Source organism: Malania oleifera, chromosome 9, assembly GCF_029873635.1.
Source record: "Malania oleifera isolate guangnan ecotype guangnan chromosome 9, ASM2987363v1, whole genome shotgun sequence".
NCBI classification, from domain to species: Eukaryota; Viridiplantae; Streptophyta; class Magnoliopsida; order Santalales; family Ximeniaceae; genus Malania; species Malania oleifera.
In genome coordinates this window covers 31,437,325-31,455,932 of record NC_080425.1, presented here as the reverse complement: position 1 = coordinate 31,455,932, position 18,608 = coordinate 31,437,325, and the positions used below count along the sequence as shown (strand labels likewise).

Sequence of the window (18,608 nt, the reverse complement as noted above, 5' to 3'; positions counted from 1 at the left end):
ACTAAAGGTCAATGAGACGCCAAATACCGAATCTTGTTAAGTAAAGATAGGGACATTTTATGAAAGAAATATGCGAGCATTCCATTCTAACCAAATCCTTCACAATGCAGCCAAAAGAGCAAACCTCCAGATCCTCCCAGCATCCTTCTGCTTCACAAAACCTACAAAATAGATACTCAAAAGTTCCTCCAATGACTTAAGGCGCACCTAAACTTCACCAAATACTACAAGGCCACAGATCCCAAGCAATTGAACAGTGGAAAAAAAATGTGGAACATTCTCCAAACTGCTACCACACAGAAAGCACAGCTATGGAGACAGAGGCTTCGAAGGCCTTCTACTCTGTAACAAATCATGAACTTTTTCCCTTGTTTTAATTTTTTTCTTCTTGTTGTATTCTTTCTTTGCCTTGGATCAATGGTAAGGTTGCTCCCTTGTGACCGGTTGGTCACGGGTTTGAGTCCAAGGAAACAGCCTCTCCGTAAAAGCAGGGTTAAAGCTGTGTATGCTGTGATGACCCTCCCCCTGCTCTTGCAAAGTGGGGAGCCTTGTAGCCATGGGACAGCCTTTTGTTGTATTCTTTCTCTCTTCCTCAGGTACAATTCTTTGTAAATCAATATGGGGGTGTGTGTGCATGTTAATAAAAATAGGAAAATCAGGAAAATATAAATAAAATCCTCTCAATATCCATTTGAATTATAAATAAAATCCTTTCTTTGTCCCTTTGAACTAGCTTCAAATCTCTATCTAGTACAGTTCTTTGTTTGTCAATATGTGCGCGCGTGTATTAATAAAAATAGGAAAATTATAAATAAAATCCTCTCATGGCCATGTGAATTATAAATAAAATCCTTTCTCTGTCCCTTTGAATTAGCCTCAGAATGTCAGATATGATTATTTGTCATCAATTGAGCTGCACAGAAAATATATGAGACTGAAAAATATCAATTTGTTCTTTGACAAGTACAGAGGGAAAGGAAAAAAAAAATAGTTTAAATGTGTGCTTGTCTAAGAGGTGGAGACTGTTTGAAGAAGAACTAGAACAGAGCAGCAAATGAGACTTAGAAGGAGTGTCTGATTGAGAAAAGAGAGACAGGGAGATAAACAGAGAGGGTGACAGAAATAGAGAGTTCAAAGTTCTGTTTGTGAATTCATCAGTGTGAGGGATAGATTAGTGGAGCGAGATAGAAATTGATATCGAGAGTTATGTTTGTGCCCCTTAGTCCCCATAACTAGTCAGATTGTGAGAAGGATCACCAGACTGCAAGGTATCTCAGTGGAGTAAGAGAGAAGCAGAGTCAATCGAGAAAAGGGGGGGGGGGGAGTTGCTAGTCCTTGGTGAGAACTAGTTCAAGTTTGCTATGGGGCTGTAGGTGGCAGCTTTGAAGTAAAAGCAATTTTAAAACATAAAATTACTTCTAAGATAGCATGTATGAATTTGAGGGGTGACATATAAAGAGGGTCTGATGTTTGTTCTCTTCTCCATATCTATTTGCAGTCATTGGTTCCATGATTGTAGGTTATAATTATGGGGGAGGACTCAATAATCGTCAACAAAAAGCAATTCTTTTTTTAGCACAAGGGAAGATCATTAAGGATTACAGGAGAAAAATAATTGCTGTTGGTATTTGTTAACTCTTGATGAATAACAATGGCTGTCATCAGAGTTGCATTCTGTTCTCTTTACAAAAACTGATAGTCCGCGGTCAAGTTTCCGGCACCTAACCACATTTTTTTTTTTCCAATTGTGGAAGACTTTTATCATGGGAAAAGTTCCCATTCTAGGGTAGAACACAGAGGCATTGTGTTACTGATGGGGAAGTAGGCAATGAGTAGGAAAATGTTCCTCGGCAGGGTGAAAGGCTTAATTGCATGCAGTGCTCATGACTAGATTTCAATAGTAGCAGAATTACAAGGTGTTTAGATTGTGCCAAAGAATGTTCCCGTAAGGCTGGAGGTGTCGAAATACCACAAATCCAACTAGCAGCAGCCAGTTTTCTCATGGTTAGAGCCTGAAAATTGCAGGAGGGGGGAGGTTTTCCAGTGGCTGGAGATAGAGAATGGTAATTTCCAATTATGGTAATAATGGAAAAACGAATCCTGCTGGAAATCAGGGAAGTGGTCAGGCTTTCCAAATAAGGTGAATTTGAATTACGTAGCTGCTTTTAGAAAATTGCATTTCACCTAATTGGAGGAGAAAATTAAAGAAAATTGAACCAGGATAATGAGGGAGTAGGATTCATTTGCAGGGAGTTTGCTGGGCCGAGAACATGTGCGGGGGTACTGAGCCTAGCTTTGGTTGCCCAAGCCAGGACATTATGTTCTTGTTCAAACAACTGATGGGCTGTTGCTCTTTTGGGTCGAGAAAAATTGGGCTATATTCTAAATGGAGCAGGGAAAAATACCTGGCCTACCTCTTCAAGGGCTTGTAAAAACCAAAATTTACAGGAGTTTTCTTCACCGGATGTAAGTTCATAGCAGCAAGGCAGTGCTATTCCTGATGCCAGGTAGCTGCAACCTGTGAGTTTTGCAAGGTGTGGTGGAGGATTGGAAGAATTTGGCGAAAGTGACAGTTCTATAGACAGTAATTGGGGTTTAGCACAACCTCAGAGTGTGATAGTGGGGGTTATGGAGGATCAATTAGAGCTGAAAGGGTCAAGGAAGCAGATTCTGGTTTCCAATCAGTTTGAGCCTCTATCCAGATAAAAAGACGAAGTGGAGGATGGTTCCTTCAAGTCTTACGATTTCTAGGAAGAGAGCGTCTTATTTGAGCAGTTAAGATGTAATGAAGGTCTGGGTTCCCATAGGGAAGAGATTCTTCAAAGGCGAGATCAGTCCAAGCTGCAAGGAGAAGATGAGGAAAGGGAAGGATTGTACTGTTATGGCTCTTTACTGGTTCAACATGGTGTTATTCCTAATGAGGGTCCTCAATCTTCTGGTAAGTGTCAGGATTTGGCTTTACCTTCAGTTGTTCATATATCAATTCCTGATTCTTCCACAGAATGAGGCGAGCAATCCTAGTAAAGGGCCATTTGGGGCACAATTTGGAGTGCTGACACTTCTGAAAGTATTTTTTCTGCTCTCATGCATGTTAATCCTAATTTCTAATCACTTTCGGTGCCAAAAAAGGTTTAACCAATGATGGGTACTTGTGTACAATGTACCTCCTGGGGGATGAGAGGGACAATCGGGATGCCCAAACACTTTTTGATGAGTTTGGTCTCAGTCTAGTGGACCCTGGTGATGCAATTGTTAGAACTGGTTAAGGGGTTGCCAGGGGGAGGAAGAAAGGATTGAAGCTGAGTAGAGAGTTAGGTCGAATTGCTTCTTCGCCTAATTATGAGAAGGGAGGTTGGACTTTGGGTAAGGTTACTTGTGTTAAAGGAGCCTTCTTTCTTGGAATGTTTGGGGCTAGTCCCTTTTCCGCTCCCAAAAAAATATCTGGAGAAGATCAAAGTTCCTTCAAAAGTTAAGGCTTTTATTTGGTTGGTTTTGGTCAATAGTGTCAAAACCAATAACTTGCTGCAGAGTAGGAGACTTTTAAAGGCATTTTCTCCAAATGTGCGCATTCTTTGCTTTAACAGTTCAGAAACAGGTCATATTTGTTTTAATTGTGATTTTTCCTGGATATACTAATTTGAGATTTAGATGTTCTTTGGGAGTCCTTGGAAAGCTACCTCTTAGAGTTATCCCCGCTTCATTCCCCATATTAAATTCCTGCTGGGTAGAGGTAGTAATATATCCGGTTTTGGAAAGATCCTTGGTTGGGGAATGTAGTTTTGTCCACATCTTTTCTGTGTCTTTTTCGCCTAAGCTTAGGGTAGGATGAGTCCATTTCTTCTTTCGTTGTTGATTCAGGTGGTCCTTTGCCTTTTTGGGATTTCCACTCCCATAGATCGTTAAATGATAGGGAGGTGCGAGAGCTATCCCCTTTGATAGTCTTGTAGAATAACTGTTGTTTAGAAGAGGAAAGGCGGTCTTGGTCTCTGGATTCTTTGGGGGTTTACTTGTGCAAATCTTTTTGTGATTTTTTTGAATAGGTTGAATTTTTATTTTCTACTCTATAGTTCCATTTGGAAGGCCAAAGTCCCCTTTAAAATTAAGGCATTTATCTACTTGGTTGTGCTTGATGGAATTAATGCCAATAACTTGTTGCAGGTTAGGAGACCTTTGAAGGCTATATCTCCAGACATATGTGTTCTCTGCTTTAATTGTTCAGAATCATCTTTGCATTTGTTCATTTGTTTTGACTATGCTTGGAGTGTTTGGATTAAGTTTTTTGGTATTTTAGGCGAATGTTGGGCGAGTTCTAAGACAGTGGAGGGTTTTTTGGCAGCAGCGTTTGCTGGATTTGGCAGGAAAAAGGGAAGGGCAGTACTTTGGAAATGTGCTATTTTTTTTGAAGTTTTTTGGGGGCTGTGGATGGAGCGTAATGCTTGCATTTTTCTAGGGAATAAATCAGCTCAGTTGCTGGTTTGGGAAAAGATACATTATTTGGCTTCTATTTGGTGTGTAGGACAAGGGAATTTTAAGGGGGTGGGCTTTTCTGATATTCAGCATGATTGGTGTTATGTGTTGGAGTGTTAGTTTATGATGGTATTTTTTATTTTTTTTCTGTTTTGTTCTTTAGTCTTTAGGTTGTTCCTTTGTGTTTTTAATCTGGATTTTCCAGACTTCGATAAGGGGATGTCTTATTCTCCTAGATGTATATTCTTATTCTATTAATGAATTCTTCTTTTATTACCAAAGAAAAATTGCAAGTTTGCCTGGATAGTGTGGAATAAGCTATTTGACTTAATGGGAGAGAATTGGGTTTGTCTGTATATGATGGAGAAAATTTTGGCAGTCTCCTGGTTTTGGCAGGAAAAAGGCTTTGGTAGCATTATAGAGATGCGTTTATTTTGCAGTGCTGTGGGGTTTATGATTGGAATGTGACGTGTATTTTTCTAGGCAGAAGCTGAAGATTTTGTTATGGGAAAAGATTGATTACCTGGCTTTGCTATGGTGGGGTGATTTGGGTTGCTTTAAAGGAGTGACCTTCTCAGATATCCAACTTTATTGGCTCTCTTTGTTGGCCTCATTGTTTTTTTTCCTTTTCTGTATTTTCTTTTTTTGTTTATGCAGATCTCTTATTATCCTTTTTGTACATACCTGATCCTCTAATGGAATCTTCCTCTTTTGCTATAAAAAAGAAATTCTGTTTATTAATCTAAATTAGGGAAGGCGGATTCTTTTTTGATTAAGCATATTTGGAGTCTCCTTTCAAAGGTAGGATGTTTTGCATCCTTCCTCTAGAATGTTGGGTAGATAATGGGGTGGGGATACTAGAGTTTTGTCTATTGAGTAATGTGTGGTTGATTCTTTTTCATTGTCTGGTTTGTTTGAGGTGAGGGTTTTTTGGGGATTGGTGGTTTATGTCTGTGTATGGGCCTACTTTGTGTTCCTTGCAAGCTTCTTTTTTTAAGGAGTTGGCTCTTCTCTCTGGTTTTTGTAGCCCACATTCAGTTGTTGGGGGATTCAATGTTGTTCGGTTTGTTAGTGAGAGATTAGGAGGGATGAGGGTGGCCAGTTGTGTGAGGTACTTTGATTCACTTAGTTGAGATTGAGGGCATAGGGATGTGGCTTTTTCTAATTATCATTTTGCTTGAATGGCTTTAGAGAAAAGGTTAGCTTCTTCTCGTGAGTTTTTTTTCCCACTAATGAGTGGGAAGGTTTATTTCCTAATGTTGTTAAGGAGGTTTTAGCTAGACTGCTTTTCAGATCATTGTCCATTGTTGTTGGAGGTTCTATTCCTTTCACCGTCAAATGTGAAAATATATGGTTGATGCATACCATCTTTGGGGATTGTTTTAAGACATGGTGGGGAGATGATTGCACTCAAGGATGGGCGGGTTTTAAATTTATGAAAAAGTTGAAGTTTTTGAAAAATAAATTGAAGTGTGGAATAATGACCTTTTTTGGTAGTAAAAAAAAAAGAAGAATGATAATTTTTTGAGATTGAGTGTTAGGAGGAGCTAGAGGAAAGTGATTTGATTGGTGAAGAGATTAGGGTTGGAAGCATTGTTTTGAAAAATGATAACGATCCATGTAAAGTTAATGGTCCTGGTGTAAAGGTTGCAGGCATCACGGACGTTGCACAACCGATAATTAACACCATGTCCATGAATTCACTTTTTGCATTAGAAAACTTGTTGAAAACATGTAGATTCGCATGTTTGGATCACAAAATCTCACATACTGCTTTTAACTATTTTTTAATAACTTTTAATAGATTTTAATATAACATATAATGCAAGTATTGGATGTCATCTTGGTTGCTTTAGTTTCCACCATTGAAAAGAAGCATGGCTTTGCTACTTTCCACTACTTTGTTGATTGTAAGTGAAGTTTACACTGAGAAATCATAAATATAAGGATATATGAGACATACAATGCCATATTTTGCGACTTTTTCGGTCTTCAATGGAATTTTTTTATCTACAAATAAAACATTGAATCTTCATATATTGAACAAGAACAAACATGCATAGAAATAGAACATATTTTTGTCTCTAGATTAGGTGTAAGAAAAACACAAAAAAAGAGTGCAAGAACTTAGAATATGAAATGTAATTTGAACAAGAGAAAAAGTTTATTTGAATAAAATACAAGCTAAATGTCAAAGAAATGAACCCAAAGATGAATTTTTTTTTCATAAAACATAAAAAGGGCAGCCCAGTGCACAAAGCTCCCGCGTATGCGGGGTCCGGGGAAGGGGTGGACCACAATGGATCTATAGTACGCAGCCTTACCTTGCATTTTTACAAGAGGTTGTTTCCACACCTCGAACCTGTGACCTCCAGGTTTGATAATTTAATGGTCTGTAATGGTCTATGCATCCCATAACCGTCTATAATGCCTACTGTGATATGTAATGGGCTGTAACAACCATTACGATTGTCAACTAGTGGACCTCGGAGATATCACACACCCTCTACCACTCTCGGAAGTCACCATATTTTGTTATATAATAATGGTTGGAAGGGCTCACCTTAGTAATGATTTGAAGATGATCATTTTTCAAGAGGACATTTTTTGGAGGTAGAAGTCTAGGATCAAATGGGTGAAATAGGGATTGTAATTTGAATTTTTTTTATAGGGTTGCTAATGGGTGGAGGAGGAAAAGTATTGATCATAGAGCTAGGGCTAGAGTCTGGGATGTGTGGTGAGAGATCATATGCAGATTGGGAACGCATTTTGAACTCTTATAGGAAGTTGTATGCTTAGAGTTGTTAGCAGAGGTTTTTGGTGGATGATTTTGATTGGAGTCCCATTGATGGATATTTAGCGACATGGTTAGAGCACATTTTGTTGTGGAAGATTTTTCTTTTGTTGGTTTTTTTTGGGGGGGGGGGGGTTGGGTTGGAGAGAGATAAGGCCCAATGTCCGTACTGTAGCTTTCTTCGAGGATAGGTGGGAGGTGATTCGAGAAGAAACTATGGGGTTTTTCATGAGTTCTATTAGATGGGCATGGTTGCAAAGATTGTGAATCCTACTTTTATTGCTCTCATTCCTAAGAAAGAGCATTCAAAGAGGATGGGGGAATTTCACCCTATCAGTTTGCTTAGTAGGCTTTATAGAATTTTAGCTGTGCTCTTGTCCAAGGACTCAAATTTTGATTTCAATGGAAATTTCTATGGTCTTTATTTACAAAAAAATTGATGGAAATTTCGAATTTTGATTTCAATTTAAAGAAATTACAGAAAATTATAGCAAATAATGGATATGTACCATGAAACCATAGAAAATATTAAAATGGATGATTATGCTTAATATGGTATCAACAAAAATGCATATATGACAAGTTTTTAGCGTGTAAGGTATGCAAACTACATATCACGGAGGAAACTACGAAGTAAAGAACGTTCAAATGATTATGAAGTTCTTGAGTTATACATTTGATGATTTAAGCCGAAAAATTTATTATTTTAAATACTACATTGTTTAAAATAAATATCATATATTTAATGCTCTAATACCACATGGAGTTTCTTGGTTGCTCAAAGTCATATCTCTTATCTCTATCATTGGGATTTTTATATAACTTATATTGTTTACAAAAATAATTCCATGTCATATAATTTCCAAAAATATTGAGTATAGGTGTACATGCGTTGTTCATACCCCTCCATAGTCATTTGATTCATGGCAATTTCTGCTCGGCCCGAAGATCTTCTTGTACCATGACGTCTTCTTGCAGGTTCTACTTGTTGTGTATGTCTATAGGATTGGCTTGCATTTGCATACCCATATTCTTGATCTGTTTGTCCATACCTGTAGGTATGTGGTTGTCAGTTTCCGTATTGTCGTGCTTGCTCTTATGCATATAGAAATGGTTGGCCAGATGTTGATTGTGGGAAATTGTCCTAGGTAGACTGCTAACCACTAATACTACTGGTGTCATGCTCTGCTCCTATACTAATAGATTCCAAACTAAGGGAAAAGATCTCCTCTTCTATTTGAGGCATCCTCCCTTTTCCTTTTCTACAATTGTACTGCTTGTCAACTGGACGCGTTTCTCTTTGTAGACCCTTATCTTCTAGTTGGGGAGGACGTGTATATTCCCCTTTTAGTCTATAGTCTTGCCATCCTTCATTTCCTCCATAGTCCCCACCATCACCACCTTGCCCACTACTATTGTTATATCCGTCACCATTAGCATCATCATCGTCATTATCATCATCACCACTAGAGGGCATTGTGGATGAAGCTCCTTATCTAGACCCAAGATTCATTAGTGAATCATCACTGCTAGATATAACTTCTTCTGCCATTACTTGATTAAAATCAATGCCAGACTCATCTCGTGCATGCTTGGCCATTTGTGGGTGGGGATTTCTGTCTCGTTCATCAAGATAAGATGGTCTGATCCATTGAAAATGTGGGTGCTCATCTTCGTCACTCAATTCAATTGATATGTTAAGAAGGCCCGAAGGATCTTGTTCAACCACTTTGTCCATTTCAGCCTCCATATTACTTATTCGAAGATTCATGTTGTAATAACAAAAAATATAGTCTAATGCTTAACTTCATATGAATGAGTGCAAATGTGTTCCAATTTCATTCATGAGTTGATGAAGATGCAGTTTGTGACAAAATGCGCAATACTAGCTTCCTTGAGGTTGGAGGCTTGGAGCACTTGATCCGTACATCATCCACCAATTAGTTGTACAAGATATTTTAAGAACATAAGCTAGTGTTTATCAAATTGTATTTGAAGTTTGTAACTTTGTATCATGCATTTATATATAAATACTTATTAGGTGCCATGGTTGCCCTAGCTGCTTTAGTAGTTGCTTCTCCAAAGTTTCTTTTTGCATCTCTAAATAAAATAATTGAAAAAAAATTTTTGTTATTAAATAATTAAGCACAGATTAAAACTTATTTTATTCAATTTTTATTTTGAAAATATATGTCATTTTCCAATTTGGTCCTGCCTAAGGGAATGCGACTCAAGGGTGTTAAGAACTTTATGAATTGCATCTAGCAAATAAGGATCTTCCCTAACACCTTTATATTGACATTTTGGATTTAAAAAATAAGTCGTCAATCAATTAAAGTAAAATGTTATAAGTAGTTTGATATATGAATCTATTAAAATTTTAAAATATTAAATTTAAATTTAGTACTTGCTGCATGAAGAGGATGTTTAAGGGTTCTCTCCCACTGGACATTGATTACTTTAAGAATCCATCTTGCTCATCTTTCCCCTACTTCAATGGCCTCTTTCATCACCCTTATTGCTTTAAACATAACTCATAATGTCGGTTACATTTCACTGTCAATTATGTGCAATACTCGATATATGAGTTTGTAAATATTACAAACTTTTGCCACTCGCTCAAAAATTGATGGTTAAGAACTGCGCTTTCAATTTCTCTACCCAATTTTGTTCGACTAAGAGAATGCTCAGCGCATTCATCAAATGTGAATAGAAATTTTAAGCCTGCTCTATTCTTTTTGTTTTTCATAGGCTATCAAGACGAATGTAGTTTATGGCAAGTTGTGTAGCCCCTGGACGCACAATATCCCCGTGACAGTGCTCCCTCACTTTAGCAAGCAACCATCCATGGTTAGATATTAAATTAGTGATTTGTCTTCCCTGCAAGATCAGTGTGCTTATTGCCCCTCCTTTTTCGATCTCTTTAAAAAAGAGATCAATGCTGGGCAGTGCATGGAGTCCAGTACAAGTCAAATTTTTTCATTAATTTTAGCCTGCTTTCTTGTATGCACTGCCATTATCTATTACCACCTGGATAACATGTTGGTTTCCTACCTTTTGCACAACATGTTTTAATAGGCCATATATGTATTCATGGTCTTTTATTTTGCCATAAGCATCTACTAACTTTAGAAAAATTGTACTCCCTTTGGAGTAAACTATGAAATTTATAATGAATAATTTTGTAGGGCTTGTCCATCCATCACACGTTACAATGCAGCCATACATGGCCCATTTCTTTTACCTCTAAGTCAAGGTATTTTGTTCTAATCTCATAGGGTGTTAGTGGATGGACTCCCATTCTAGATGCTTGGCAACCCTAGACATGTTTTTAAATTGAGGTGATTTTGCCTTTGTAGGTGGCACAATATCTTATCTAAAAAACTTTGAAATCAACCTATTAATTGCTTCTTTTATTTTGCTTCATTTGAATAAATTTTTCAAGTTCTTTTGCTTTGCTTTGTTTGATTTGTAATACTAAGGAGGCTTTGAAATATACGACTCAGCTTCTGGCTCTCTCATGCTTTGGGATCGCCTCAAGGGAGGTTTCTCTCCACTGTTACCAGCCCAGAATTGCCTCCTTGTTTGCGGCCTGCAAACCTACGAGATTGTTCTCTTTCTTATTCCATCTGTTTTGAAGAATAGAATGCTCGATGGTATGCAAATCTCTCATAGGGAGAAAGTCAACTGGGTATACAATATCATCAGCACCATCCTCTTCATCAATTTCTTGTGGTTGCATCAAATTTCCACGACAATTCATTTTTTGTTTCTTCCATTCTTTCTACTTTCTTTGCTTTAGTTGCTGTTTTTCTTTGTAAAACAATTCTCATTTCTTGTTTTACTTCTGAATGTAATTTTATCACAAAATTTTATATTATGCCGTAGGTCATAATTTGCTAAGTGCATCTTTAATCGAGTTGCTTCACCACTCTTCATTTGAATCTGCAATATTTGCAAATAAATCCATTCTTTGTGCCGGACATTGGGTACCCATGTTCCCATGCTGGATCTTGTTTTCTTCCTCTAGACATTTTTGCTGATAATTTTACTTTCCTACAAGGCTACAATGATTAGATGTTAAATTAGCCAGCAATTTTAGTGGACAATTGCTTAGATGCTAAATCAAAATCAAATTAATAAATAAGACAAACATTAAATTAAATTTACAAAATTAATGATGATTTGCTAAATTACTAATAAATTAAATTATTCAAATAAATGAAATAATGGATATTATAATAAGCTGATAAGTAGTAAATTAATTTAATTTTATTTATTTACTAAACTTACAATTTACTACGATTAAAGAAGGGGGTAAATGGGAGAGGCATTTAATGAGGGTCAATCTTGTGAATAGATTAAAAGTTGGGTTGGGGGGGGGGGGTTGGGAAGGGAGATCTTAAGTATATACTTAACCAAATTTTTTATTTCCCCCATTTTGCTTGTTGCTGGCTTGCTGCTCCTGCTCGTGAAGTCTGCGAGAGGCATATTGCAGAGATGGGAGGGAGGTTCTGCTGGCTGGGAGATGGAGGTGGTGCCGAAGGCTAGAGGGAAGGACTGAAGGGGCAGGAGCTGGGTTGCTGGTGGTGGGAGGACAGGTGACAGTGGATTGGTGATAACTCTTCAAACTAGGGTTTTTATTTGGAGTTTGAAGATGGAAGATGGAAGATAGAAGAAGAAGCGACTTTGTGTGAGGTCCTTGAGGTATGTGTATACTTGTCCATGCTACACACCTAATTTATAGAAATTTTTTTTCCTTTTGTTTGCATTATTGTGTAGATTCAGCCTCTTGAGGAATTTGTGGAATAGCCGGACAGGGCTTGCATGCAGGCTGCAGAGCATCTCTGCAAGATCTCTCTCTCTCTCTCTCTCTCCTCTTGTTATGACTCATCTGAAAAGTGAGAACTGAAGTACTGAACTGAGATTTGACTCATGTCCAAGGATTCCATCACTCCAGTGTCTCTTCTCTGCTCTCTCAATTCTGTCCGCTGTATATTCACGGGCTGGTAAAAAAGAATTGACAAATCATGTGGGTAAAACAAAATAAAAGCAGAGAGCGGCACTAAAATTTCCCCCTGCAATTTTGTTTCCCCCCCCCCCCCCCCCCCCCAAAAATAATTTCTGCAAAATTTCGTGAGAGCAACCTAAATTTTTGAAATTTGCTGAAATCCTGAAATTTTGGTTGAATTTCTGCAAAAAAAATAAAAATAAAAATCAGAGTCTCAATTTCCTTAAGAGATGCCCCCAAAATTTGAAATTCCGACCAAAATTTTGACATTTCAACCGAAATTTTGGCATTTTGACCAAAATTTAAGTCCTTGGCCTTGTCCAAGTGGCTTTGTGAGGTGTAAGGAGGTACTATTACTTTGGAGCTGGTAGATAGGAATATTTTAGTTGTAGCATTGGCTGTTAGTGAGGTGGTTGAGGATGTTAGGATGAAAGGAGGGAGGGGAGTTCTTAAATTGGACTTTGAAAAGGCTTTTGATATAGTGAGTTGGGGTTTCTTGGATAAGGTTTTGGTTAAGTGGCTTTTGGGTTGGTGGAGAAAATGGATCTGAGGTTGCTTATCTATGGTGAATTTGTTAATTGTTGTGAATGGTCAACTGAGGGATTGGTTCAAGACTGTGAGGGTTAAGGCAAGGGGATCCTCTTTCTCCTTTTTTTTTCCACTCTGGCGGTTGGGTCATGCTTAGGGCCTACATTAGGGGTCTTAGGATAGTTAGGGAGGAGCTTGTTGTTTCCTCTCCTTGAAGATAGTGTTGTGAAATTCCAAAAGGTTTTAATTTTACTTAAAAATTTTGAGAAAATTTTGTGGTTGAAAATCAATATGTCTAAGTGTGGGGTAGCTCGTATGGACACGGGGAGAGGTGCATTAAAAGGTTTTTCCATCGTTGGAGGCTATTCAATTTTAAAATGGCCTTTGACTTATTTGGGTCTTCCTTGTGGCAACTTGCATGAGGCACATGCCTACGTGCTTGGGCATGCCTCTAGTCCGGTGCATGTTGTTAAGAGCATGCTTGAGTGCAAGGTGCATTGGGGCGCCAATGCCTATTCCTATGGTAGCCTCAGTCGTGGCAACTTACATAAGGCACATGCCTAGGTTCTTAGGCATGCCTCTGTTTGGACACTAGGTACAAAAAAGTTGCACATGTTGCATATTTTCCTCGTTCCAATGGAATCAATAGCTGGTATCATGTTTCCAGTATAATGAGCAGCATATTTACATGAAAATTAAATAGAGTTTTTGAATATTTTACATTTAATTGAGGAAATACCCCCTCCATTGATTTCAATAAGAATACATACAAAAATAAAAAATTTCAAAAAAAAAAGAAAAAAAGAAATTTGCACTCCTATGCAATAACAAGTCTGAAAAATTTCTGTATGGTTTGGCTCCTTCAATTTCAACTCAAAAACAGCACAAAATAAAGATTTTGGTAAACTAACTTGGCATATAAATGATTAGGAATCAAAATATTGGAAAAAATTATTCTTAAAAAAGCTGCACAAGTTCTTGGTCAAAATTTGGTAAAAAATTATACACAATTGTCAAATAAATTCTACACCTGTCAACCATTTAACTTATTCTAAATAGGACATAAAAAAAAAATTGGAATTACCTCAAAAAGCTGTCAATTTAAGTTGAGTAAAGAGAATAATTTTTATTTAAAAGCACAAGACATTTAATTAATCTCTAAATAAGGTAAATTCTAATTATTAATTTATTATGCATTGAATTGATTGACTTTGTCCTATCAGAGCATATGTAACAGTTCACATGGATTATTTCTCTTGATATTAAAGATATGTTGTTTATAAAGTAAATATATATTTATGAGGAGGGTAGTCTCGGTATGGGCGTGGGAACTTATTGTCTTGGAACATTGCCTTAGTGAAGAAATGGTTATGAAAATTTCCACTTAGCTTGATTCTCTTTGGCACAAGATGAATTACAGATTCACAGTTAATAAGGGGTCCAACAGAATGGTTGGGACGTGAAAGCAGGTGTAATTGCCCTTTGGTCTTTTGGAATTTTCATTTTTGAAAATCTCTTAATGGTAGAGAGCTAGTGGAGTTATCTTTCCTTGTATTTGTTGAATATTTGCCATCTTTCTTCAAATAGGGATTTTCCATTTTGGTTTTGGATCATTCGGGGTTTTATTCTCGCAAATCATTTTTGAGTTATTGATCCATCCCAATTCTCTTTTCCCCCTATATTCGTTTATTTGGAAGGCCAAAGTACCCCAAAAAATTAAGGCTTTTATTTGGTTTGTTGTGCTTAATAAAATCAATATGAATAAGTAATAAGTTGTTGCTGATCAGAAGGCCTTTGAAGGCTCTATCTCTAGATGTTTGTGTGCTTTGCTATTTGAATTTTGAAACAACATCTCATCTTTTCTGGCATTGTGTTTTTGCTTGGTGGGAATAAGTTCAGGGAGAAAATTGGGTGTGCCAGCATCAGTGGAGGAACTGTTGGGTGCTTCATCTGAGGGTTTTGGATGGAGGAAGGATAGGGCTGTATTATGGAAATGTGGTATTTTTGCGGTGTTGTTGGGGTTATGGGTGGAGTGTAATGTAGGATCTTTTTGAGGAAAAAATTGAATTGGCATCTGATTTGGGAAAAGATTCACTACTTGGCGTCTTTGTCGTCTGCTAGGTTTGGTTTTATAAGGGAGCTAACTTTCCGGAGTTCAGCGAGATTGGAGGAATCTTTTGAATTCTTTTCTTTCTTTGTTGTTTTTAGTTTTTTCCTTCTGGTTTGCTCCAGAATTTTGATGGAGATGTCTTATTCTCCTATGTGTAAATTCTTCTATTAATGAAATCTTTTCTTTTGCTTTGAAATAAAATGCCAGTCAGGTGAGTCACTAGGAATTTATATCTCATATTTCCCTTCTTCTTCTTCTTCTTCTTCTTCTTCTTCTTCTTCCTTTGATGCAGTTTTGTGTTGGGTGATGGCTCATTTGTGGGAGTAGCAGTGTCTGTTCTACATCCCTTATTATTTTCTGCGTCTTTATGGGAGTAGCAGTGTCTGTTCTACATCTCTTATTATTGTCTGCATCAAATTTCTAGTTGTCATCATTCTCCTATTTCTAGATTCTTGCTTTCTTTTTTTCGGGGGTAGGGGTATTGTTTATTGTACTTCTACATTAGAAGGAATTTAAATGAGAGGGAAACAACTAATTTAATTGAGTTGTTAGGGGTGCCTGATTCTTTTCACTCATCTCAAGATGTGGATTTTGGCAGGATTTTCTTGAAAATATTTGATTCTAATGGTGCTTGGTCTCCTTCGCACTTTTTTATTTGGACAACTGAAATTCTTCCAAAATTAGGGTCTTCATCTAGTCTATGCTCTGCAGTTCTTAAGAGGATTATCACCACTGATTTGCATTTGGCTAGAAGACCTTATAAAGCTTCGCCCCTATATATGTGTTTGTGCTTTGTTCTTAGAGTGGTGAATTAACTGCTAAAGACACTCAGATTTTGTTGGATAGCTTGAGCCTCACATTGACTTATCTTGGAGGAAATGAAGTTAAGTTTTGTTAGATTACCACTTTACCTAAAAGCTTAAGCTATTAGGTTATGGGCCAACAATGTATATCAAACATTAACACTCTCCCGCACGTGCAGCCTGAAAGCACATTGATAGATAAACAAGCAATGTGTATTACCCATGTTGGGGAGACAATAATTTTCTTTTAGCAAACTTACATTAAATGCGAGCAAGAAGACTATTTGGTAACCAACTTTGATACCATGTTAGATTACCACTTTATTCAAAAGCTTAAGCTATTAGATTGTGGGCCAATAATGTATATTAAGCCTTAATAGACTTGATGGGGGTAAATTTAAGGCGAATAAGGATCAGAGGTAATTAGAGAATTGAAAGTGTTCGGTGGACTATGATGGGAGGGGATTAAAGAGGGGCATTCTTGAATAGTTTCAGTTTTCATTTATTATTATTATTATTATTATTATTATTTTCCTTTTTGTTCTTTGATTTTGTTTTTTCTTTTTGAGGATTGAGTATCCTTGCTTTGATAGTCATTCTCTTTTTTAATATATCTTCTTTTATTATAAAAAAAGAGTGGTTAATTGATTACATATATGTTTTTGTGTTGTTCCTCCTTTTGGCACATTCGGAGTACTATTTGGTGTTTTTGCGGCGAAGGGGGTGTGTTTTTTTGATTTTTTTGAAATTTTTTTTAGAAGTTTGAGGGCTTTGGTTGCAATGAAGAGGGGAAGATTCTTTGGAGATGTGCAACTTTGATGTGTTTTATGGGGGAGGGAAGGGAATTGAGAAGGAAGGCAAACAAATGAAATTATAAAAATCATCAGCTAGAATGTTAAGAGGGCTAGGATATTATAGAAAGAGGGGGTTAAAAAAAGAGGTCCTGCTTAGATACTCCCTTGATATGGTTTTGATTTAGGAGACCAAACTTGAGAATGTTGATTTTTTTTTTTTGGGGGGTGGGGCGGTTAGTTAGAGGGATTTGGGAAGGTCACAGTAATGACTGGGTCTGCGTACCTTCTCGAGGGTTAGCTGGTGGTATTTTGGTTATGTGGGATACTCACTCTATAGTTAAAGTCTATAGTCTAGTAGGTTTTTTCTCTCTTTCTGTTTTTGTAGATGGTGAGAGGCCAGAGTCATTGGTGGGTTTCGTCGGTGTATGGTCCTTCTAGACCAACGCTTAGGAGCTCTTTTTGGGATGAACTTGTTTATGTGTATGGCTTTTGTGCTTTTAATTGGATTGTGGGAGGTGATTTTAATACGGTGAGGTTTTCTCGAGAGAAGAAAGGAGGTGATAGAGTTACTACTACTATGCTGAGTTTTGACTCCTTTGTAGGGAGTGTGTTTGAGAGACCTTCCTCTTGATAATGCTAATTTTACCTGGTTGGTGGGTGGGGCTGGAGTGGTGGCAAGTAGGCTTGATAGATTCCTTTTATGTACAGAGTGGGAGGATGAGTTCCCTAATCTCTCTCAATCTATTTTACCTAGGCCCACTTCTGACCACTTCCCCATTTTGTTGGAATCGAGAAAGGTTGCCTAGGGACCTACTCCTTTTAGATTTGAAAATATGTGGTTGGATCACTATTCCTTTAAGCCCTTAGTCAGGAATTCTTGGAATGAGGATGTGGAAAGGAATTGGGCAGGCTGTAGATTCATGGAGAAACTTAAAAGGTTGGTGAAGTTGAAAGAATGGAATAGGGGAGGTGTTTGGAGACTTACGGTTTAGAAAGGCTAGTATCTTAGGAGAGTTGGTTGAGTTAGATATGATTCATATGAAGGAAGAAGATAATACTCTATTGGGGAGAAGAGCATCTTTGAAGAATGAGTTGGAAGAGGTAATTTTCAAGGAAATGAGAAGTTGGAGGCAGAAGACAAAGTTTAAATGGATGAGAGATGGTGATTGTAATTCTAGATTTTTAATAGGATAGCAATAGGGAAAATGAGGAAGAATTTGATTAGGGAGTTGGAAGTGGATAGGGGGGTCACCGTAACCGATTAGAGTCAAATTGCTGCTGAAATCATTGAGTTTTATTCTAATTTAATCGCGAGGAGGATGTTAGCAAACCTATGATTGAACGATTAGAGTGGGGATCCTTTATCTAGCGTTGAGGAAGAGGAAGTGAGGGCCACAGTTTTTGGGTGGAGAGGTATGAAGCTCCAGGACTAGATGGTTTTAATATAGATTTCTTCCAAGATTGTGGGAAGGTGGTTAAGGATGATTTGCTTAAGGTCTTTAATGAATTTTACGAGAATGGGATTTTAAGAGTATCAATTCCACTTTCATAACTCTCATGCATGAAGAAGAATCAATCTATTAATATTTCAAACTATAGACCTATTACCTTAGTTTCCACTGTTTATAAAATCATCATTAAAGTGTTAGCTAATAGGCTGAGTACGGTGCTTGATAGGTCTATTTCTAAGGCTCAGAGTGCATTTTTTGGGGTAAGGCAAATTGTGAATGCCGTTTTGGTAGCTAATGAGGTTGTAGATGATATTCGGAGAAGGAAGAAGAAGGGTATCTCATCTTTAAGTTGGATTTTGAGAAAGCTTATGATAGAGTGAACTAGAAGTTCCTGGATAAGATCTTTGCGAGGAAGGGGTTTGGAGATGGATGGTGGCATTGGATTAAGGCTGTATGCTTAATGTGAGCTGCTTGGTATTAGTAAATGACTAAATGGTGAGTCTAGATCTTGGTTTAAGGTTATGAAAGGGATTAGGTGGCCCTCTTTCCTCGTTTTTGTTTGTTTTAGTGGCTGATTCTTGGAGTAGGATGGTGGATAGGGCAGTGGATAGAGGCTTAGCGAAAGGATTGGAAGTGGGGAGAGAGGGGTT

General features: G+C 37.5%; 1 protein-coding gene across 1 annotated transcript in view; it reads left to right on the top strand.

The window, feature by feature from the left end:
- LOC131164646 (uncharacterized) overlaps positions 1 to 18,608 on the top strand; it is a 46,708-nt gene that overhangs the window by 11,469 nt on the left and 16,631 nt on the right. The window lies entirely within an intron of this gene.